The sequence below is a fragment of the Oncorhynchus nerka genome, linkage group LG28 (assembly GCF_034236695.1).
Source record: "Oncorhynchus nerka isolate Pitt River linkage group LG28, Oner_Uvic_2.0, whole genome shotgun sequence".
Classification (NCBI taxonomy): Eukaryota; Metazoa; Chordata; class Actinopteri; order Salmoniformes; family Salmonidae; genus Oncorhynchus; species Oncorhynchus nerka.
The window spans coordinates 13,568,790-13,593,368 of NC_088423.1; the positions used below are offsets into that span (position 1 = coordinate 13,568,790).

The 24,579-nt window shown below is 51.4% G+C and overlaps 1 pseudogene; it reads left to right on the forward strand.

Annotated features, from left to right (window-relative positions):
- LOC115113820 (transformation/transcription domain-associated protein-like) overlaps positions 1–24,579 on the forward strand; it is a 170,218-nt pseudogene that overhangs the window by 32,461 nt on the left and 113,178 nt on the right.

Here is a 24,579-nt window from a genome sequence, read left to right on the forward strand (position 1 = left end):
CTCTCCCCCTTCTTCATTCCTCATCTCTCCTCCTCCCCCTTCATTCCTCATCCTCCTCTCCCCTTCATTCCTCATCTCCCTCCTCTCCCCTTCATTCCTCATCTCCTCCTCTTCCCCTTCATTCCTCATCTCCCTCCTCTCCCCCTTCATTCCTCATTTCCTCCTCTCCCCTTCATTCCTCATCTCCCTCCTCTCCCCCTTCATTCCTCATCTCCTCCTCTCCCCTTCATTCCTCATCTCCCTCCTCTCCCCCTTCATTCTCATCTCCCTCCTCTCCCCTTCATTCCTCATTTCCTCCTCTCCCCTTCATTCCTCATCTCTCCTCTCCCCTTCATTCCTCATTTCCCTCCTCTCCCCTTCATTCCTCATCTCCTCCTCTCCCCCTTCATTCCTCATTTCCTCCTCTCTTCATTTCCTCATCTCCTCTCCCCTTCATTCCTCATTTCCCTCCTCTCCCCCTTCATTCCTCATCTCTCCTCATCTCCTCTTCATTCCTCATCTCCCTCCTCTCCCCTTCATTCCTCATCTCCCTCCTCTCCCCTTCATTCCTCATCTCCTCCTCTCCCCCTTCATTCCTCATCTCCTCCCTCCTTCATTCCTCATTTCCCTCCTCCCCTTCATTCCTCATCTCCTCCTCTCCCCCTTCATTCCCTCCTCCCTCCTCCCCTTCATTCCTCATCTCCTCCTCTCCCCTTCATTTCTCATCTCCCTCCTCTCCCCTTCATTCCTCATTTCCCTCCTCTCCCTTCATTCCTCATCTCTCTCCTCTCCCCCTTCATTCCTCATTTCCCTCCTCTCCCCTTCATTCCTCATCTCTCTCCTCTCCCCTTCATTCCTCATCTCCCTCCTCCCCCCTTCATTCCTCATCTCCTCCTCTCCCCTTCATTCCTCATCTCCTCCTCTCCCCCTTCATTCCTCATCTCCCTCCTCTCCCCTTCATTCCTCATCTCTCTCCTCTCCCCTTCATTCCTCATCTCCTCCTCTCCCCCTTCATTCCTCATTTCCCTCCTCTCCCCTTCATTCCTCATCTCTCTCCTCTCCCCCTTCATTCCTCATCTCCCTCCTCTCCCCTTCATTCCTCATCTCCCTCCTCTCCTTCATTCCTCATCTCCTCCTCTCCCCCTTCATTCCTCATCTCCTCCTCTCCCCCTTCATTCCTCATCTCCTCCTCTCCCCTTCATTCCTCATTCCTCCTCTCCTTCATTCCTCATCTCTCTCCTCTCCCCTTCATTCCTCATCTCCCTCCTCTCCCCCTTCATTCCTCATTTCCTCTCCTCTCCCCTTCATTCCTCATCTCCATCTCCTCTCCCCCTTCATTCCTCATCTCTCCTCTCCCCTTCATTCCTCATCTCCCTCCTCTCCCTTCATTCCTCATCTCCCTCCTCTCCCCTTCATTCCTCATCTCCCTCCTCTCCCTCTTCATTCCTCATCTCCTCCTCTCCCCCTTCATTCCTCATCTCCCTCCTCTCCTCTCCCTTCATTCCTCATTTCCCTCCTCTCCCTCTTCATTCCTCCCCCTCCTCTCTCCTCCTTCATTCCTCATCTCCCTCCTCTCCCCCTTCATTTTCCTCATCTCTCATCCTAGCTCTCCCCTCATCTCCCTCCTCTCCCCTTCATTTCATTCCTCTCATCTCCTCTTTCATTCACCCCTCCTCTCTCTTCATTCCTCTCTCTCTCTCTCATCCCCTCTTCATTCCATTCACCCTCTCTTCCTCACCTTCATTCCTCATCTCTCTCCTCTCTCCCTTCATTCCTCATCTCCTCCTCTCCTCCCTTCGTTCCTCATCTCCTCCTCTCCCCCTTCATTCCTCATTTCCTCCTCTCCCCTTCATTCCTCATCTCTCTCTCTCCCACCTTCATTCCTCATCTCCCTCCTCTCCCCCTTCATTTCTCCTCTCCCCCCTTCATTCCTCCTCTTCCTCTCCCACCTTCATTCCTCATCTCCCTCCTCTCCCCCTTCATTCCTCATCTCCTCCTCTCCCCCTTCATTCCTCATCTCTCTCCTCTCCCCTTCATTCCTCATCTCCTCCTCTCCCCTTCATTCCTCATCTCCCTCCTTCCTTCATTCCTCATCTCCCTCCTCTCCCCCTTCATTCCTCATCTCCCTCCTCTCCCCCTTCATTCCTCATCTCCCTCCTCTCCCCTTCATTCCTCATCTCCTCCTCTCCCCCTTCATTCCTCATCCCTCCTCTCCCCTTCATTCCTCATTTCTCCTCTCCCCTTCATTCCTCATCTCCTCCTCCCCTCTTCATTCCTCATTCCCTCCTCTCCCTCTTCATTCCTCATCTCCCTCCTCTCCCCCTTCATTCCTCATCTCCCTCCTCTCCCCTTCATTCCTCATCTCCCTCCTCTCTCCCCTTCATTCCTCATCTCTCTCCTCCCCCTTCATTCCTCATCTCCTCCCTCTCCCCCTTCATTCCTCATCTCCTCTCCCTCTCTCCCCTTCATTCCTCATCTCCTCCTCTCCCTTCATTTCATTCCTCATCTCTTCCCCTCCCCCATTTTCTTCCTCATTCCTCTCCTCTCTCCTCTTCATTCCTCATCTCCTCCTCCTCATTCCCTTTCTTCCTCATCTCCCTCCTCTCCCCCTTCATTCCTCATCTCCCTCCTCTCCCTTCTTCTATTCCTCATCTCTCTCCTCTCCCCCCTTCATTCCCTCATCTCCCTCCTCTCCCTTCATTCCTCATCTCCTCCCCCCTTCATTCCTCATTCCCTCCTCTCCCCTTCATTCCTCATCTCCCTCCTCTCCCCATTTCATCTCCCCCTTCATCATCTCTCCTCTCCCCCTTCATTCCTCATCTCCTCCTCTCCCCTTCATTCCTCATCTCCCTCCTCTCCCCTTCATTCCCTCATCTCTCCTCTCCCTTCATTTCTATTTCCTCATCATTCCTCATTTCCTCCTCTCCCCTTCATTCCTCATTTCCCTCCTCTCCCCTTCATTCCTCATCTCTCCTCTCCCCCTTCATTCCTCATCTCCCTCCTCTCCCCTTCATTCCTCATCCCTCTTCATTTCTCATCTCCTCCTCTCCCCTTCATTCCTCATCTCCCTCCTCTCCCCTTCATTCCTCATCTCTCTCCTCCCTCTTCATTCCTCATCTCCCTCCTCTCCCCTTCATTCCTCATCTCCCTCCTCTCCCCCTTCATTCCTCATCTCCCTCCTCTCCCCCTTCATTCCTCATCTCCCTCCCCTTCATTCCTCATTTCTCCCCCTTCATTCCTCATCTCCCTCCTCTCCTTCATTCCTCATCTCCCCTTCCCCTTCATTCCTCATCTCCCCTCTCTCCCTTCATTCCTCATCTCCTCCTCTCCCCTTCATTCCTCATCTCCCTCCTCTCCCCTTCATTCCTCATCTCTCTCCTCTCCCCTTCATTCCTCATTTCCCTCCTCTCCCCTTCATTCCTCATCTCTCTCCTCTCCCTCTTCATTCCTCATTCTCCTCCTCTCCTCATTCCTCATCTCTCCTCTCCCTCTTCATTCCTCATCTCCTCCTCTCCCCCTTCATTCCTCATCTCTCCTCTCCCATCCTTCATTTCCTCATCTCCCTCCTCTCCCCTTCATTCCTCATCTCTCTCCTCTCCCCCTTCATTCCTCATCTCCCTCCTCTCCCCTTCATTTCCTCATCTCTCTCCTCCCACCTTCATTCCTCATTCCTCCTCTCCCCTTCATTCCTCATCTCTCCTCTCCACCTTCATTCCTCATCTCCCTCCTCTCCCCCTTCATTCCTCATCTTCTCCTCTCCCACCTTCATTCCTCATCTCCCTCCTCTCCCCTTCATTCCTCATCTCTCTCCTTCTTCATTCCTCATTTCCCCTCCTCTCTCCCCTTCATTCCTCATCTCCATCCTCTCCCCCCTTCATTCCTCATTTCCTCCTCTCCCTCTTCATTCCTCATGTCCATCCTCTCCCCATTCCTCATCTCCATCCTCTCCCTCTTCATTCCTCATTCCTCATCTCCCTCCTCTCCCTCTTCATTCCTCATCTCTCTCCTCTCCCCCTTCATTCCCATCTCCCTCCTCTCTCCCCTTCATTCCTCATCTCCCTCCTCTCATCTCCCCTCCTTCATTCCTAGGTTCATCTCCCTCCTCTCCCCCTTCCTTCCTCGTTATTTCATTTCTCCCCCTCATTTCCTCCTCATCCCCTCCTCCTCTCCCCTTCATTTCCTCATCTCCTCATCTCCTTCCCCTCTTCTCTCTCCCCTCTTCATCCCTCATCTCTCCTCACTCCCTCCTCTTCCCCTCTTCATCTCTCTCCCCAATTCATCGTCTCCCCCCTCCTTCTTCATCTCTCTCCTCTCCCACCTTCATTCCTCATCTCCTCCTCTCCCCTTCATTCCTCATCTCTCTCCTCTCCCACCTTCATTCCTCATCTCCTCCTCTCCCCCTTCATTCCTCATCTCCTCCTCTCCCCCTTCATCCCTCATCTCCCTCCTCTCCCCTCCTCATCTCCTTCGTTCCTCCCATCTCTTCTCTCCTCTCCCCCTTCATTCCTCATTTCCCTCCTCTCCCCTTCATTCCTCATCTTCCCTCCTCATTCCTCTCCCCTTCATTCCTCATTTCTCCTCCTCTCCCCTTCATTCCTCATCTCCCTCCTCTCCCCCTTCATTCCTCATCTCCCTCCTCTCCCCCTTCATTCCTCATCTCCTCCTCTCCCCCTTCATTCCTCATCTCCCTCCTCTCCCCCTTCATTCCTCATCTCCCCTCCCCCTTCATTCCTCATCTCCTCCTCTCCCTCTTCATTCCTCATCTCCTCCTCTCCTTCTCCTTCATTCCATCTCCTTCCTCTCCCCTTCATTCCTCATTTCCTCCTCTCCCCTTCATTCCTCATCTCTCTCCTCTCCCACCTTCATTCCTCATTTCCTCCTCTCCCACCTTCATTCCCATCTCCCCTTCATTCCTCATTCCCTCCTCTCCCCTTCATTTCCTCATCTCCTCCTCCCCCTTCATTCCTCATCTCCTCTCTCTCCCCTTCATTTCTCATCTCCCTCCTCTCCCCTTCATTTCCTCATCTCCCTCCTCCTCTCCCTTCATTCCTTCATTCCTCATTCTCCCACCTTCATTCTTCGTTTCCTCTCTCCCTCTCCCCCTTCATCCCTCATCTCCTCCTCTCCCCTTCATTCCTCATCTCCCTCCTCTCCCCTTCATTTTCTCATCTCCCTCCTCTCCCCTTCATTCCTTTCTCATCTCTCTCCCCTTCATTCCTCATCTCTCTCCTCTCCCCTTCATTCCTCATCTCCCTCCTCCTCCCCTTCATTCCTCATCTTCCTCCTCTTTCCCTTCATTCCTCATTTCCCTCCTCTCCCTTCATTCTTCATCTCCCTTCACTCTTCATTCTTCATCTCTCTCTCATCTCCTCCTCTCCCCTTCATTCCTCATTTCTCCTCTCTCCCTTCATTTCATTTCCTCCTCTCCTTCATCCATCTCCTCTCCCTTCATTCCTCATCCCTCCTCTCCCCTTCATTCCTCATCTCCTCCTCTCCCTTCATTCCTCATTTCCCTCCTCTCCCCTTCATTCTCCTCTTCATTCCTCATTTCTCTCCTCCTCCCCCTTCATTCCTCATCTCCCTCCTCTCCCCCTTCATTCCTCATTTCCTCCTCCCACCTTCATTCCTCATCTCCCTCCTCTCCCCTTCATTCATCTCTCATCCCACCTTTTCCTCATCTCCTCCCCTTCATTTCCTCCATCTCCCTCCTCTCCTTCGTTTTCCTCATCTCCTCCTCTCCCCTTCATTCCTCATCTCTCTCCTCTCCCCTTCATTCCTCATGTCCCCTCTCTCATTCCTCATTCCTCCTCTCCCCTTCATTCCTCATCTCTCCCTCCTCTCCCCTTCATTCCTCATCTCCCTCCTCTCCCTTCATTCCTCATCTCTCTCCTCTCCCTCTTCATTCCTCATCTCTCTCCTCTCCCCTTCATTCCTCATCTCTCCTCCTCCCACCTTCATTCCTCATCTCCTCCTCTCCACCTTCATTCCTCATCTCCCTCCTCTCCCCCTTCATTCCTCATCTCTCTCCTCTCCCACCTTCATTCCTCATCTCCCTCCTCTCCCCTTCATTCCTCATCTCTTCCCTCCTCCACCTTCATTCTCATCTCCCTCCTCTCCCCCTTCATTCCTCATCTCCCTCCTCTCCCCTTCATTCCTCATTTCTCTCTCCTTCTCCCCTTCATTCCTCATCTCCCTCCTCTCCCCCTTCATTCCTCATCTCTCTCCTCTCTCCCCTTCATTCCTCATTTCCTCCTCTCCCCTTCATTCCTCATCCATCCTCTCCCCCTTCATTCCTCATCCTCCTCCTCTCCCTTCTTCATTCCTCATCTCCTCCTCTCCCCTTCATTCCTCATCTCTCTCCTCTCCCATCTATTCCTCATGTCCTCCTTCCCCCTTCATCTCCTCCTCTCCCCCTTCATTCCTCATCTCCTCCTCTCCCCTTCATTCCTCATCTCCCTCCTCTCCCCCTTCATTCCTCATCTCTCTCCTCTCCCCTTCATTCCTCATCTCCTCCTCCTCCTTCATTCCTCATCTCCCTCCTCTCCCCTTCATTCTCATCTCCCTCCTCTCCCTTCATTCCTCATTTCCTCCTCTCCCCCTTCATTCCTCATCTCCTCCCTCCCTCTTCATTCCTCATCTCCCTCCTCTCTCTCCCCTTCATTCCTCATCTCCTCCTCTCCCCCTTCATTCCTCATCTCCCTCCTCTCCCCCTTCATTCCTCATCTCCTCTCCCCTTCATTTCCTCATCCTCCTCCCTTCATTCCTCTCTCCCTCCTCTCCCTTCATTCCTCATCTCCCACCCTCATCTTCCCCTTCATTCCTCATTTCCCTCCTCCCTCCACCTTCATTCCTCATCTCCTCCTCCCACCTTCATTCCTCATCTCCCTTCCCCCTTCATTCCTCATCTCCCTCCTCTCCCCTTCATTTCCTCATCTCCTCCTCTCCCTTCATTCCTCATCTCTCCTCCTCTCTCCTTCCCCTCATTTCCTCATCTCCTCCTCTCCCCTTCATTCCTCATTTCCCTCCTCTCCCCTTCATTCCTCATCTCCTCTCCCCCTTCATTCCTCATTTCTCTCCTCTCCCCTTCATTCCTCATCTCCCTCCTCTCCTTCATTCCTCATCTCCCTCTTCTCTCCCTTCGTTCCTCATCTCCCTCCTCTCCCCCTTCATTCCTCATCTCTCTCCTCCTCTCCCCCTTCATTCCTCATTTCCCTCCTCTCCCCTTCATTTCCTCATCTCTCTCCTCTCCCCCTTCATCCTCATCTCCTCCTCTCCCCCTTCATTCCTCATCTCCCTCCTCCCCCTTCATTCCTCATCTCCCTCCTCTCCCCTTCATTCCTCATCTCCCTCCTCTCCCCTTCATTCCTCATCTCTCTCCTCTCCCACCTTCATTCCCTCTCTCCTCTCTCTCACCTTCATTCCTCATCTCTCCTCTCCCCCTTCATTCCCATTTCCCTCCTCTCCCACCCCTTCATTCCTCATCTCCTCCTCTCCCCTTCATTCCTCCTCCCTCCTCTCTCCCCTTCATTCCTCATCTCCCTCCTCTCCCCTTCATTCCTCATCTCCTCCTCTCCCTTCATTCCTCCTCTTCATTCCTCATCTCTCTCCTCTCACCTTCATCCCTCATCTCCCTCCTCTCCCCTTCATTCCTCATCTCCCTCCTCTCCCCCTTCATTCCTCATCTCCCTCCTCTCCCCTTCATTCCTCATCTCCCTCCTCTCCCCTTCATTCCTCATCTCTCCTCTCCCACCTTCATCCCTCATCTCCCTCCTCTCCCCTTCATTCCTCATCTCGTTCTCCTCTCCCCTTCATTTCCTCATCCTCCTCTCCCCCCTTCATTCCTTCATCTCCCTCCTCTCCCCCTTCATTTCCTCATCTCCCTCCTCTCCCCTTCATTCCTCATTTCCTCTCCTCTCCCCTTCATTCCTCATCTCCTCCTCTCCCCCTCATCCCCATCTCCTCCCACCTTCATTCCTCATTTCCCTCCTCTCCCCCTTCATTCCTCATCTCTCTTCCTTCTCTCCTCTCCCTTCATCCCTCATCTCCTCCTCTCCCCTTCATTCCTCCCCCTTCATTCCTCATTTCCTCTCTCCCCCTTCATTCTTCATCTCCCTCCCTCCCCTTCATTCCTCATCTCCCTCCTCTCCCCTTCATTCCTCATCTCCCTCCTCTCCCCCTTCATTCCTCATCTCCCTCCTCTCCCCCTTCATTCCTCATCTCCCTCCTCTCCCCCTTCATTCCTCATCTCCTCCTCTCCCTTCATTCCTCATCTCCTCCTCTTCCCCTTCATTCCTCATTTCCCTCCTCCCCCTTCATTCCTCATTCCCTCCTCTCCCCTTCATTCCTCATTCTCCCTCCTCTCCCCCATTCCTCATTTCCTTCCTCTCCCCTTCTTCATTCCTCATCTCTCCTCCCTCTTCATTCCTCATTTCCTCCTCTCCCTTCATTCCTCATCTCTCTCCTCCTCCTCTTCATTCCTCATCTCCCTCCTCTCCCCTTCATTCCTCATCTCCCTCCTCTCCCCCTTCATTCCTCATCTCCCTCCTCCCACCTTCATTCCTCATCTCCCTCCTCTCCCCCTTCATTCCCTCATCTCCCTCCTCTCCCCTTCATTCCTCATCTCTCTCCTTCTCCCACCTTCATTCCTCATTTCCCTCCTCTCCCCCTTCATTCCTCATGTCCCTCCTCTCCCCCTTCATTCCTCATGTCCCTCCTCTCCCCCTTCATTCCTCATTTCCTCCTCTCCCCTTCATTCCTCATGTCCATCCTCTCCCTCTTCATTCCTTCATCTCCTCCTCCTCTCCCCCTTCATTCCTCATCTCCTCCTCTCCTCCCTTCATTCCTCATCTCCCTCTTCCCCTTCATTCCCTCATCTCTCTCCTCTCCCACCTTCATTCCTCATCTCCTCCTCTCCCCCTTCATTCTTCATCTCCCTCCTCTCCCCCCTTCATTCCTCATCTCCTCCTCTCCCCTTCATTCCTCATCTCCCTCCTCTCCCCCTTCATTCCTCATCTCTCCTCTCCCACTTCTTCATCCCTCATCTCCCTCCTCCCATTCATTCTCATCTCCCTCCTCTCCCCTTCATTCCTCATCTCCTCTCCTCTCCCACCTTCATTCCTCATTTCCCTCCTCTCCCCCTTCATTCCTCATCTCCCCCTTCATTCCTCATTTCCCTCCTCCCACCTTCATTTCTTCATCTCCCTCCTCTCCCCTTCATTCCTCATCTCCCTCCTCTCCCCCTTCATTCCTCATCTCCCTCCTCTCCCCTTCATTCCTCATTTCCTCCTCTCCCCCTTCATTCCTCATTTCCTCCTCTCCCCCTTCATTCCTCATCTCCTCCTCTCCCCCTCTTCATTCCTCATCTCCTCCTCTCCCCTTCATTCCTCATTTCCTCCTCTCTCCTTCCCCTTCATTCCATTCCTCATCTCTCTCTCCTCTCCCCCTTCATTCCTCATTTCCTCCCTCCCCCTTCATTCCTCATTTCCTTCCCTCTCCTTCATTCTCATCTCTCTCCTCTCCCTCTTCATTCCTCATCTTCCCTCCTCTCCTTCATTCCTCATCTCCCTCCTCTCCCCCTTCATTCCTCATTTCCTCCTCCCACCTTCATTCCTCATCTCCCTCCTCTCCCCCTTCATTCCTCATCTCTCTCCTCTCCCCTTCATTCCTCATTCCTCATGTCCATCCTCTCCCCCTTCATTCTCATGTCCATCCTCTCCCCCTTCATTTCCTCTCCCTATCATTCCTCATTCCATCCTCTCCTTCATTCCTCATCTCCCTCCTCTCCCCCTTCATTCCTCATCTCCCTCCTCTCCCCTTCATTCCTCATCTCCCTCCTCTCCCCCTTCATTCCTCATCTCTCTCCTCTCCATCTTCATTCCTCATCTCCCTCCTCTCCCTTCATTCTTCATCTCCCTCCTCTCCCCCTTCATTCCTCATCTCCCTCCTCTCCCCTTCATTCCTCATCTCCTCCTCTCCCCTTCATTCCTCATCTCCCTCCTCTCCCACCTTCATTCCTCATCTCCCTCCCTCCCACCTTCATTCTTCATCTCCCTCCTCTCCCCTTCATTCCTCATCTCTTCTCCTCTCCCACCTTCATCCCTCATCTCCTCCTCTCCCCCTTCATTCCTCATCTCCCCTTCATTCCTCATTTCCCTCCTCCACCTTCATTCTTCATCTCCCTCCTCTCCCCCTTCATTCCTCATCTCCCTCCTCTCCCCCTTCATTCCTCATCTCCCTCCTCCTCCCCCTTCATTCCTCATCTCCCTCCTCTCCCCCTTCATTCCTCATCTCCCTCCTCTCCCCTTCATTCCTCATCTCCCTCCTCTCCCCCCTTCATTCCTCATCTCCCTCCTTTCCCCTTCATTCCTCATCTCCTCCTCTCCCCCTTCATTCCTCATTTCCCTCCTCTCCCTTCATTCCTCATCCTCCCTCATTCCTCATTTCCTCCTCTCCCCCCTTCATTCCTCATTTCTCCTCCCCTTCATTCCTCATCTTCATTCCTCATTTCCCTCCTCTCCCCTTCATTCCTCATCTCTCTCCTCCCCTCTTCATTCCTCATCTCCTCCTCTCCCCTTCATTCCTCATCTCCCTCCTCTCCCACCTTCATCCCTCATCTCCCTCCTCCCACCTTCATTTCATCTCCCTCCTCTCCCCCTTCATTCCTCATCTCTCTCCTCTCCCACCTTCATCCCTCATCTCTCTCCTCTCCACCTTCATTCTCATTTCCCTCCTCTCCCCTTCATTCCTCATGTCCCTCCTCTCCCCTTCATTCCTCATGTCCTCATCTCCTCCTCCCCCTTCATTCCTCATGTCCATCCTCTCCCCCTTCATTCCTCATGTCCATCCTCTCCTCTTCATTCCTCATCTCCCTCCTCTCCCCTTCATTCCTCATCTCCCTCCTCTCCCCCTTCATTCCTCATCTCCTCCTCTCCCCTTCATTCCTCATCTCTCTCCTCTCCCACCTTCATTCCTCATCTCCCTCCTCTCCCCCTTCATTCTTCATCTCCCTCCTCTCCCCTTCATTCCTCATCTCCCTCCTCTCCCCTTCATTCCTCATCTCCCTCCTCTCCCCCTTCATTCCTCATCTCTCTCCTCTCCACCTTCATCCCTCATCTCCCTCCTCCCACCTTCATTCTTCATCTCCCTCCTCTCCCCTTCATTCCTCATCTCTCTCCTCTCCCACCTTCATCCCTCATCTCCCTCCTCTCCCCTTCATTCCTCATCTCCCCCTTCATTCCTCATTTCCCTCCTCCCACCTTCATTCTTCATCTCCTCCTCTCCCCTTCATTCCTCATCTCCCTCCTCTCCCCCTTCATTCCTCATCTCCCTCCTCTCCCCTTCATTCCTCATTTCCCTCCCTCTCCCCCTTCATTCCTCATTTCCCTCCTCTCCCCTTCATTCCTCATCTCCTCCTCTCCCCTTCATTCCTCATCTCCCTCCTCTCCCCTTCATTCCTCATTTCCCTCCTCCCCCTTCATTCCTCATCTCTCTCCTCTCCCCCTTCATTCCTCATTTCCCTCCTCTCCCCCTTCATTCCTCATTTCCTTCCTCTCCCCTTCATTCTTCATCTCTCTCCTCTCCCTCTTCATTCCTCATTTCCCTCCTCTCCCTCTTCATTCCTCATCTCCCTCCTCTCCCCCTTCATTCCTCATTTCCCTCCTCCCACCTTCATTCCTCATCTCCCTCCTCTCCCCCTTCATTCCTCATCTTCCCTCTCCCCTTCATTCCTCATTTCCCTCCTCCTTCATTCCTCATGTCCTCCTCTCCCCCTTCATTCCTCATGTCCATCCTCTCCCCTTCATTCCTCATGTCCATCCTCTCCCCTTCATTCCTCATGTCCATCCTCTCCCCTTCATTCCTCATCTCCTCCTCCTTCTCCCCTTCATTCCTCATCTCCCCTCCTCTCTCCCCTTCATTCCTCATCTCCTCCTCTCCCCCTTCATTCCTCATCTCTTCTCTCTCCCATCTTCATTCCTCATCTCCCTCCTCTCCCCTTCATTCCTCATCTCCCTCCTCTCCCCTTCATTCCTCATCTCCTCCTTCATTTCCCTTCATTCCTCATCTCCTCCTCTCCCTCCTTCATCCCATCTCCTCTCCCTCATCTCATCTCCCTCCTCTCCCCTTCATTCCTCATCTCCTCCTCTCCCCCTTCATTCCTCATCTCCCTCCTCTCCCCCTTCATTCCTCATTTCCCTCCTCTCCCCCTTCATTCCTCATCTCCCTCCTCTCCCCTTCATTCCTCATTTCCCTCCCCTCCCCCTTCATTCTCCTCCTCTCCCCTTCATCCCTCATCTCCCTCCTCTCCCCTTCATTCCTCATCTTCCCCCTTCATTCCTCATTTCCCTCCTCCCACCTTCATTCTTCATCTCCCTCCTCCCACCTTCATTCTTCATCTCCCTCCTCTCCCCTTCATTCCTCATCTCCCTCCTCTCCCCCTTCATTTCTCATCTCCCTCCTCTCCTCCTTCATTCCTCATTTCCCTCCTCTCCCCCTTCATTCCTCATCTCCCTCCTCTCCCCCTTCATTCCTCATTTCCCTCCTCTCCCCTTCATTCCTCATCTCTCTCCTCTCTCCCACCTTCATCCCTCATCTCCTCCTCTCCCCCTTCATTCCTCATTCTCCCCCTTCATTTCATTTCCTCATCTCCTCCCACCTTCATTCTTCATCTCCCTCCTCCCACCTTCATTCTTCATCTCCCTCCTCTCCCCTTCATTCCTCATCTCCCTCCTCTCCCCTTCATTTCTCATCTCCTCCTCTCCCCTTCATTCCTCATCTCCCTCCTCTCCCCCTTCATTCCTCATTTCCCTCCTCTCCCCTTCATTCCTCATCTCCTCCTCTCCCCTTCATTCCTCATCTCCCTCCTCTCCCCCTTCATTCCTCATTTCCCTCCTCTCCCCTTCATTCCTCATCTCTCTCCTCTCCCCTTCATTCCTCATCTCCCTCCCTCCCCTTCATTCCTCATCTTCCCCCCTTCATTCCTCATTTCCCTCCTCCCACCTTCATTCTTCATCTCCCTCCTCCCACCTTCATTCTTCATCTCCCTCCTCTCCCCCTTCATTCCTCATCTCCCTCCTCTCCCCCTTCATTTCTCATCTCCCTCCTCTCCCCTTCATTCCTCATCTCCCTCCTCTCCCCCTTCATTCCTCATTTCCCTCCTCTCCCCTTCATTCCTCATCTCTCTCCTCTCCCCCTTCATTCCTCATTTCCCTCCTCTCCCCTTCATTCCTCATCTCTCTCCTCTCCCTCTTCATTCCTCATCTCCCTCCTCTCCCCTTCATTCCTCATTTCCCTCCTCTCCCCTTGTTCCTCATCTCTCTCCTCTCCCCTTCATTCCTCATTTCCCTCCTCTCCCCTTCATTCCTCATCTCTCTCCTCTCCCTCTTCATTCCTCATCTCCCTCCTCTCCCCCTTCATTCCTCATTTCCCTCCTCCCACCTTCATTCCTCATCTCCCTCCTCTCCCCCTTCATTCCTCATCTCTCTCCTCTCCCACCTTCATTCCTCATCTCTCTCCTCTCCCTCTTCATTCCTCATCTCTCTCCTCTCCCACCTTCATTCCTCATGTCTCTCCTCTCCCCCTTCATTCCTCATCTCTCTCCTCTCCCACCTTCATCCCTCATCTCCCTCCTCTCCCCCTTCATTCCTCATCTCCCTCCTCTCCCCCTTCATTCCTCATTTCCCTCCTCTCCCCTTCATTCCTCATCTCTCTCCTCTCCCTCTTCATTCCTCATCTCTCTCCTCTCCCCCTTCATTCCTCATCTCTCTCCTCTCCCACCTTCATCCCTCATCTCCCTCCTCTCCCCCTTCATTCCTCATCTCCCTCCTCTCCCCCTTCATTCCTCATCTCCCTCCTCTCCCCCTTCATTCCTCATTTCCCTCCTCTCCCCTTCATTCCTCATCTCTCTCCTCTCCCACCTTCATCCCTCATCTCCTCCTCTCCCCTTCATTCCTCATCTCCCCCCTTCATTCCTCATTTCCCTCCTCCCACCTTCATTCTTCATCTCCCTCTCTCCCCCTTCATTCCTCATCTCCTCCTCTCTCCCCCTTCATTCCTCATCTCCCTCCTCTCCCCCTTCATTCCTCATTTCCCTCCTCTCCCCCTTCATTCCTCATCTCCCTCCTCTCCCCCTTCATTCCTCATCTCCCTCCTCTCCCCTTCATTCCTCATTTCCCTCCTTCCCCTTCATTCCTCATCTCTCTCCTCTCCCCTTCATTCCTCATTTCCCTCCTCTCCCCCTCCATTCCTCATTTCCTTCCTCTCCCCTTCATTCCTCATCTCTCTCCTCTCCCTCTTCATTCCTCATTTCCCTCCTCTCCCCTTCATTCCTCATCTCTCTCCTCTCCCTCTTCATTCCTCATCTCCCTCCTCTCCCCCTTCATTCCTCATTTCCCTCCTCCCACCTTCATTCCTCATCTCCCTCCTCTCCCCCTTCATTCCTCATCTCTCTCCTCTCCCACCTTCATTCCTCATTTCCCTCCTCTCCCCCTTCATTCCTCATGTCCCTCCTCTCCCCCTTCATTCCTCATGTCCCTCCTCTCCCCCTTCATTCCTCATGTCCATCCTCTCCCCCTTCATTCCTCATGTCCATCCTCTCCCTCTTCATTCCTCATCTCCCTCCTCTCCCCTTCATTCCTCATCTCCCTCCTCTCCCCCTTCATTCCTCATCTCCCTCCTCTCCCCTTCATTCCTCATCTCTCTCCTCTCTCCCACCTTCATTCCTCATCTCCTCCTCTCCCCCTTCATTCTTTCATCTCCCTCCTCTCCCCCTTCATTCCTCATCTCCTCCTCTCCCCCTTCATTCCTCATCTCCCTCCTCTCCCCTTCATTCCTCATCTCTCTCCTCTCCCACCTTCATCCCTCATCTCCCTCCTCCCACCTTCATTCTTCATCTCCCTCCTCTCCCCCTTCATTCCTCATCTCTCTCCTCTCCCACCTTCATCCCTCATCTCCCTCCTCTCCCCCTTCATTCCTCATCTCCCCCCTTCATTCCTCATTTCCCTCCTCCCACCTTCATTCTTCATCTCCCTCCTCTCCCCCTTCATTCCTCATCTCCCTCCTCTCCCCCTTCATTCCTCATCTCCCTCCTCTCCCCTTCATTCCTCATTTCCCTCCTCCTCCCCCTTCATTCCTCATCTCCCTCCTCTCCCCCTTCATTCCTCATCTCCCTCCTCTCCCCTTCATTCCTCATTTCCCTCCTCTCCCCTTCATTCCTCATCTCTCTCCTCTCCCCCTTCATTCCTCATTTCCCTCCTCTCCCCTTCATTCCTCATTTCCTTCCTCTCCCCTTCATTCTTCATCTCTCTCCTCTCCTCTTCATTCCTCATTTCCCTCCTCTCCCCTTCATTCCTCATCTCCTCTCTCCCCCTTCATTCCTCATTTCCCTCCTCCCACCTTCATTCCTCATCTCCCTCCCTCCCCTTCATTCCTCATCTCTCTCCTCTCCCACCTTCATTCCTCATTTCCCTCCTCTCCCCTTCATTCCTCATGTCCCTCCTCTCCCCTTCATTCCTCATGTCCATCCTCTCTTTCATTCCTCATGTCCATCCTCTCCCCTTCATTCCTCATGTCCATCCTCTCCCCTTCATTCCTCATGTCCATCCTCTCCCTCTTCATTCCTCATCTCCCTCCTCTCCCCCTTCATTCCTCATCTCCCTCCTCTCCCCTTCATTCCTCATCTCCCTCCTCTCCCCTTCATTCCTCATCTCTCTCCTCTCCCACCTTCATTCTTCATCTCCCTCCTCTCCCCCTTCATTCTTCATCTCCTCCTCTCCCCCTTCATTCCTCATCTCCTCCTCTCCCCCTTCATTCCTCATCTCCTCCTCTCCCCCTTCATTCCTCATCTCTCTCCTCTCCCACCTTCATCCCTCATCTCCCTCCTCCCACCTTCATTCTTCATCTCCTCCTCTCCCCCTTCATTCCTCATCTCTCTCCTCTCCCACCTTCATCCCTCATCTCCCTCCTCTCCCCCTTCATTCCTCACCTCCCCCTTCATTCCTCATTTCCCTCCTCCCACCTTCATTCTTCATCTCCTCCTCTCCCCCTTCATTCCTCATCTCCCTCCTCTCCCCTTCATTCCTCATCTCCCTCCTCTCCCCTTCATTCCTCATCTCCCTCCTCTCCCCCTTCATTCCTCATTTCCCTCCTCTCCCCCTTCATTCCTCATCTCCCTCCTCTCCCCTTCATTCCTCATCTCCCTCCTCTCCCCTTCATTCCTCATTTCCCTCCTCTCCCCTTCATTCCTCATCTCTCTCCTCTCCCCTTCATTCCTCATTTCCCTCCTCTCCCCCTTCATTCCTCCCCTCCTCTCCCTCTTCATTCCCATTTCTCCTCTCCCCTTCATTCCTCATCTCTCCTCTCCCTCTTCATTCCCTCATCTCCCTCCTCCCCCTTCATTCCTCATTTCCCTCCTCCCACCTTCATTCCTCATCTCCCTCCTCTCCCCCTTCATTCCTCATCTCTCTCCTCTCCCACCTTCATTCCTCATTTCCCTCCTCTCCCCTTCATTCCTCATGTCCCTCCTCTCCCCTTCATTCCTCATGTCCATCCTCTCCCTCTTCATTCCTCATCTCCCTCCTCTCCCCCTTCATTCCTCATCTCCCTCCTCTCCCCTTCATTCCTCATCTCCCTCCTCTCCCCTTCATTCCTCATCTCTCTCCTCTCCCACCTTCATTCCTCATCTCCCTCCTCTCCCCTTCATTCCTCATCTCTCTCCTCTCCCCCTTTCATTCCTCATCTCCCCTTCATTCCTCATTTCCCTCCTCTCCCCTTCATTCCTCATTTCCCTCCTCTCCCCTTCATTCCTCATCTCTCTCCTCTCCCTCTTCATTCCTCATCTCCCTCCTCTCCCCTTCATTCCTCATTTCTCCTCCTCCCACCTTCATTCCTCATCTCCCTCCTCTCCCCTTCATTCCTCATCTCTCTCCTCTCCCACCTTCATTCCTCATTTCCCTCCTCTCCCCCTTCATTCCTCATGTCCCTCCTCTCCCCCTTCATTCCTCATGTCCATCCTCTCCCTCTTCATTCCTCATCTCCCTCCTCTCCCCCTTCATTCCTCATCTCCCTCCTCTCCCCCTTCATTCCTCATCTCCCTCCTCTCCCCCTTCATTCCTCATCTCTCTCCTCTCCCACCTTCATTCCTCATCTCCTCCTCTCCCCCTTCATTCCTCATCTCTCTCCTCTCCCCCCCTTTCATTCCTCATCTCCCCTTCATTCCTCATCTCTCTCCTCTCCCAACTTCATTCCTCATCTCTCTCCTCTCCCAACTTCATTCCTCATCTCTCTCCTCTCCCTTCATTCTTCATCTCCCTCCTCTCCCCTTCATTCCTCATCTCCCTCCTCTCCCCTTCATTCCTCATCTCCCTCCTCTCCCCCTTCATTCCTCATCTCTCTCCTCTCCCACCTTCATTCCTCATCTCCCTCCTCTCCCCCTTCATTCCTCATCTCTCCTCTCCCCCCTTTCATTCCTCATCTCCCCCTTCATTCCTCATTTCCCTCCTCTCCCTCTTCATTCCTCATTTCCCTCCTCTCCCCTTCATTCCTCATCTCTCTCCTCTCCCTCTTCATTCCTCATCTCCCTCCTCTCCCCTTCATTCCTCATTTCCCTCCTCCCACCTTCATTCCTCATCTCCCTCCTCTCCCCCTTCATTCCTCATCTCTCTCCTCTCCCACCTTCATTCCTCATTTCCCTCCTCTCCCCCTTCATTCCTCATGTCCCTCCTCTCCCCTTCATTCCTCATGTCCATCCTCTCCCTCTTCATTCCTCATCTCCTCCTCTCCCCCTTCATTCCTCATCTCCTCCTCTCCCCTTCATTCCTCATCTCCTCCTCTCCCCCTTCATTCCTCATCTCTCTCCTCTCCCACCTTCATTCCTCATCTCCCTCCTCTCCCCCCTTCATTCCTCATCTCTCTCCCCTCTCCCCCTTTCATTCCTCATCTCCCCTTCATTCCTCATCTCTCTCCTCTCCCAACTTCATTCCTCATCTCTCTCCTCTCCCAACTTCATTCCTCATCTCTCTCCTCTCCCAACTTCATTCCTCATCTCTCCTCTCCCACCTTCATTCCTCATTTCCCTCCTCTCCCCTTAATTCCTCATGTCCATCCTCTCCCCTTCATTCCTCATGTCCATCCTCTCTCCCTTCATTCCTCATGTCCATCCTCTCCCTCTTCATTCCTCATTTCCCTCCTCCCACCTTCATTCCTCATCTCCCCCTCTCCCCCTTCATTCCTCATCTCTCTCCTCTCCCAACTTCATTCTTCATTTCCCTCCTCTCCCCCTTCATTCCTCATTTCCCTCCTCCCACCTTCATTCCTCTCCCACCTTCATTCCTCATCTCCCTCCTCTCCCCCCTTCATCCCTCACCCCCTCCCCCCTTCATTCCTCGTCTCCCTCCCCAGGCATGCCAGCTGCCTCTGTCTCCTATGTCGTGGAGCGTCTGTGTGTGAGCTGCTATGAGCAGACCTGGCGTGCCAAGCTGGGAGGGGTGGTGTCCATTAAGTTCCTGATGTAGAGACTACCTGTCATCTGGGTCCTGCAGAACCATCTCACCTTCCTTAAGGCTCTGCTCTTCATCATGATGAACCTCACTTGAGAGGTACGGTTATCTGTGGTAACAGTAGCTGTTTGGTTTGTGTTGACACATATACTTGACTATACAGGGTTGAAACAATAAAATTAAGAAATGTTATTTCCTATGGCAAGACGGCCCCTGCCCCCTATGGACTTTTCTGTCGGGTATCACGGTGGGGTGAAAACAATAGTGAAATATGAAGTTATTATTAAACTTTTACCTCCAGGTATCTGACGGTGCAGTAGCCATGGCAAAGACCACTGGAGCAGCCTCCTGGTGCGTTGAGCCACCCCTCTGAAGGATGAGGAGAAGACAGAGGAGCTGCTGGCTGCTCAGGACAAGTCCTTCCACATGGTCACCCATGACCTGGTGAGAGAGGTCACCTTCCCCAACTCCCCGGTCAGGAAGCAGGCCTACACTCCCTGTAGGTGCTGGCCCAGGTCACCGGGAAGATTGTCACCGTCATCATGGGGCCACACAAAGACGTGGGTCTGAGACGCCGTACCAGGAAGTTGTTGCACATAGAAATGGAATGAGGCAGTGTTAGATATGGTCTTTGCTCTGCACATGCTACAGATATTGGAATGAAGTTCTTAGTGAGCATTACCATCTGGCCATACAATAAAACACGCTCCACAGCCTAACCTTGTGTTGATCCTCTTTAAGAAGCACCTGCCTAGCCACCAGGCGGCCAATGCCCTGATGGAGGGCTACACCTTATGCACACCCCTGCAGCCACGCCTCTTCACCATGGACCTCAACGTCATGGAGCATAAGGTCATTTACACAGAGGTGAGAGGCCATGGGTTCAGGTCACAGGCCAAGCCATGGCAACAGACTTATTTGCAAAGTTTATAACAAAGTCAAATGTTTTTTCAAAGGTTTTGTTTTCATACCTTCAAAGTGGTCTAGTCTATATTTATTTAAAATATGTTCCCCTAATGAGTTCAGTGTATTAGGGGAACTTTAGTAAGTTGGCTCTGTATTTTGATCCTCCATTGATCCGTATTGATTCCAGCTCTTGCTGTTGCTCCAGCTGTTGAAGTTGTGTGAGGCTAAGGACACTGCCCTGCTATTAAAGCCTGCCTCGTCCAGAAAGAAGATCATTGCTGCCCTGTTCCAAGCCCTCAACTCCACCAATTTTCACCTCCAGGATATAGGAGAGTATGAGGAAAGAGAGGGCTGTATGAGACAGGAGAGGCCTATGAGAGGCCTGTATGAGAGGCCTGTATCCAGGCTGCATCACATCTGGTTGTGATTGGGAGTCCCATAGGGCGGCGCACAATTGGCCCAGCGTCGTCCAGGTTGGGCTGGGGCAGGCCGTCATTGTAAATAAGAATTTGTTCTTAACTGACTTGCCTAGTTAAATAAAGGTTACATTTAAAAATGTGAAATGTAACATGAGGCAGGAGAGGCCTGTATGGTGAAGGTTGGTATTTAACACAGACCTTTTTCTTCCTTTCTTCTCTTCTCTTTTATCCTCCTCCACCTCCTTTCTTTATCCCTTTCCTATTTGTCTTCCTTCATCGCTTACTCTCGTTTCACACCTTTTCTCTATCCCTCCATATCTTCCCTTCATCCCTCTATCTCATCCCTCTATCCCGCCACCCCATCCCTCTCTCATTCCTCCTTCCCTCCATTCTATCTAATCAATGATCTTGTAAGTCTTCTACATTTGTCTCTCTTCCTCAAGGCAACACTGACTTTCATCCTTTCTACCCTCAATCTACCTATCCACACCTTCACCTCTCCATCCATCCATTCTCCCTCCATCCTCTTCTCTCCTGCTCTCATTTTCTCCAATCCTTCTCTCATCCTGTCTTCCCTGGCCTAACACTAATGAGTGTGCCAGGGAGGGGTCGATACAGGATGGAGTGATTGTTCTGAGCAAAGAGTGGAAAATGAATGTGTCTGCCATGCATCATCCGTGTGTGCGTACATTACTGGCCCTGGCCTTCTTGCTGTAGCTTTTCTCTGAGGCACCTGATAAACCAGACCTGTTTTACTGGGCTCTTGGGTTGAGAGGAAACTAAGTTGGTGAGAATAAACCATGATTCATGGTGATGAAAATGTCCTGAATTGAAAAATGATTATGGAAATGTGGTTACCTGTGTTCTGTCTCCTGGAAGGGGTTACCATCGAGGTGGACCAGATCCATACCCATCTGTTGATGATGCTGGAGGACTACATGGTCAACCGCCTCACCTCTGTCACACGCCTCTTCTCCAACTCCTTCAATGACAAGTTCTGTGACCAGATGATGGTAACGAAGAAAGATAGGAAAGAAGGAAGAAAGGAAGAAAGGAAAAAAAGGAAGGAAGAATGCTGTGTTTGGGCTCACATGTTTTGGAGTCGCTATTAAGGCTTCATGGTAGTAGTCACTATTTGAATAAATTAATTACCATCTCTCTGTGTCTGTCTGTCTGTCTGTCTGTCTGTCTCTCTCTTAAATGAAATTCAATTCAAGGGCTTTATTGGCATGGGAAACGTATGTTAACATTGCCCAAGCAAATGAAGTAGATGACAAAAAAAAAATGAACAGTAAACATTACACTCACGGAGGTGAGTTATGTACAGTTGAAGTCAGAAGTTTACATACACCTTAGCCAAATACATTTAACATACACTCAATTAGTAATTGGTAGCTTTGCCTTTAAATTGTTTAACTTGGGTCAAACATTTCGAGTAGCCTTCCACAAGCTTCCCACACTAATTTGGGTGAATTTTGGCCCATCCCTCCTGACAGAGCTGGTGTAACTGAGTCAGGTTTGTACGCCTCCTTGCTCGTACACGCTTTTTCAGTTCTGCCCACACATTTTCTATAGGATTGAGGTCAGGGCTTTGTGATGGCCACTCCAATACCTCGACTTTGTTGTCCTTAAGCCATTTTGCCACAACTTTGGAATTTGCTTGGGGTCATTGTCTATTTGGAAGACCCATTTGCGACCAAGTGCTTCAATATATCCACGTAATTTTCCTTCCCCATGAAGCCATCTATTTTGTGAAGTGCACCAGTTCCTCCTGCAGCAAAGCACCCCCACAATATGATGCTGCCACACGGTTGGGATGGTGATCTTCGGCTTGCAAGCCTCCCCCTTTTTCCTCCAAACATAACGATGGTCATTATGGCCAAACAGTTCTATTTTTGTTTCATCAGACCAGAGGACATTTCTCCAAAAAGTACAATCTTTGTTCCCATGTGCAGTTGCGAACCATAGTCTGGCTTTTTATGACTGTTTTGGAGCAGTGGCTTCTTTCTTGCTGAGCGGCCTTTCAGGTTATGCTGATATAGGACTCGTTTTACTGTGGATATAGATACTTTTGTACCCGTTTCCAGCATCTTCCGAAGGTCCTTTGCTGTTGTTCTGGGATTGATTTGCACTCCGTCAGAACGCGTCTCCTTCCTGAGCGGTATGACGGCTGCGTAGTTCCATGGTGTTTATACTTGAGTACTTTTGTTTGTACAAATGAACGTGGTACCTTCAGGCACTTGGAAATTGCTTCCAAGGATGAACCAGATTTGTGGAGGTTTACCATTTTTTTCTGAGGTCTTGGCTGATTTCTTTAGATTTTCCCATGATGTCAAGCAAAGAGGCACTGAGTTTGAAGGTAGGCCTACATTGTCACGGCTGTTGGAAGGAGAGGACCAAGGTGCAGCGTGGTGAGTGTACATTTCCCTTATTCTACTCAAAATGACGCCAAACAAAACACAAAACACTTCAAAAACAAACCGTGAAGCTCAAAAGCAAAGTCCTCTAAACAGATACAACCTCCCACAAACACAGGTGGGAAAAAGGGTACCTAAGTATGGTTCCCAATCAGAGACAACGATAGACAGCTGTCCCTGATTGAGAACCATACCCGGCCAACCACAAAGAAATAGAAAACATAGATCACAAAACAGAGTGCCCACCCCAACTCACGCCCTGACCAAACCAAAATAGAGACATAAAAATTATCTCTAAGGTCAGGGCGTGACATACATCCACAGGTACACCTCCAATTGACTCAAATGATGTCAATTAGCCTATCAGAAGCTTCTAAAGTCATGTAAGTAAACTTCTGATCCACTGGAATTGTGATACATTGAATAATAACTGAAATAATCTGCATGTAAACAATTGTTGGAAAAATTACTTGTGGGAATGATTGATTTCCCCATCCAGGATGGAGAAGCTGTCTTCTTTAAAGTATTGGGATTCTAGTGTGGAGGTATAGGTAGCACACAGGATAACATTTTTCTCTGATAATTTCCATTTTAATTTCTTGCCAAATGTAAAATGTTCCTGTTTTGATTAATTTAATAGAGTGAGTTTGGTCTGCGCTATACCAAATTAGCATACCCCCTGAGTCCCTTCCCTGTTCCACACTTGGTAGTTTGGTGGATGGGACTACCAGCTCTCTGAAAACTGGAGGGCAACCAGTGGGTCCGTCTCCTCTATATCATGTTTCTTGTAGGATGAAAATGTCTGTATTTCTGAATTATTTGGCGAATTCCAGGTTCCTACTTTTTAGGCCAAAGGCCTTGGATATTCCAGGATGAGATGGTGAAGGCTTTGTGTTCCATAAAGTGTCCAATGTTTTTGGCTGTGTGTGTCTTGTTTTGCATGATTTGTACAAAATATTAAATTGCAGTACTGACAGGATATTTCAAAACATAGCCCTTTATTAGCTAGCTATAACTGGCATGTTCACATGTCTCATACCATGAACAACCGAAGATGACCTCACCACCTGGGTGGTCTTAACCAATCATAGCGCAGTATGATATAGCAGTAAAATGCATCCAATTATAATTCAGTATGTTTACACATATGACTATTACAGTGTGGTTTGGACTCAGGCCAGTAAGTGTAAGCAGAGCCTGCTGAGCATCTGCTACATGCCATTGGATTGGGCTTGTGTAAGAGTGGGGGTCGGGCCTGTTTGCCTGCTCACGGCCCGGGTGTTTGTGTGACTTCCATGTTGAGGCCCACTTTGTGGGAGTGAGGGTCATGGGGTGGGCAGGAGGGGCATAGGTCTGATCTGGGGGGGCCTAAATGGGGTGTGGGCACGGTTGACTTGGGAGGGTGTTGACTGGTTTGGGTGGGGGATGTGGTGCTGGGGGGGGGGGGGGGTCCCGTAGGTCTGGGAGAGTGTTGTGCTGGTGTGGACGGGGTGTCTATTGATCCGTTGCTTCTGTGTGATTTGTTGGGGCAGCGTTTCAAGGTGATGTCCTTTAGGGTGCGGGCGAAGGTGGGCACTGCTGACTTGCATGGGTGGACCTGGTCAAAAAGGCTGTTCAAGTCCAGGATGGACAGGTAAACATTTGTTTTTTTCAGGCCAGTCACGGGCAATACTTGTATTTTTCCGCTGTATGGTAGCAGGGTGGGAGTCTTTTCGTAGTAGCAAGGTGGAGATAACCACTTGTGCATTGGGGAAAGTAGAAGAAGCTTTTTCAATCACTCCCTTGAGTGCTGTGGCCACCATTTCCTGCTGTGCTCCCAGGTCGTTTGTGCCAGTGTGAATTATTATGTGGCTGGGTGACCCTAGTTGGTCCTCAGACAGAAGGTCTAGGGTGCGCTGGGTGTTTGGACATCAGAGTTTAGACACTGTGTTTGGGAAAAGTTTATTTTCTTGTATATATTTTCCGTTTGAGTCCATAAGGAGTACAATCTGTGTTTGGCAATAAAAAGGCCATGGTGGCAAAGTAATTTCAATATAGCAATTAAACACTGGACTGGTAGATGTGCAGAAAATAAATGTGCAAGTAGACATACTGGGATGCAAAGGAGCAAGATGAATAAATAAATACAGTATGGGGATGAGGTAGATAGATGGGCTGTTTACAGATGGGCTACATACAGGTGCAGTGACCTGTGAACTGCTCTGACAGCTGGTGCTTAAAGCTACTGAGGGAGATAAGAGTCATTGGCAGCAGAGAACTGGAAGGAAAGGTGACTAAAGGAGGAATTGGCTTTGGGGGTGACCAGTGAGATATGCCTGCTGGAGCACGTGCTACGAGTGGGTGCTGCTATGGTGACCAGTGAGCTGA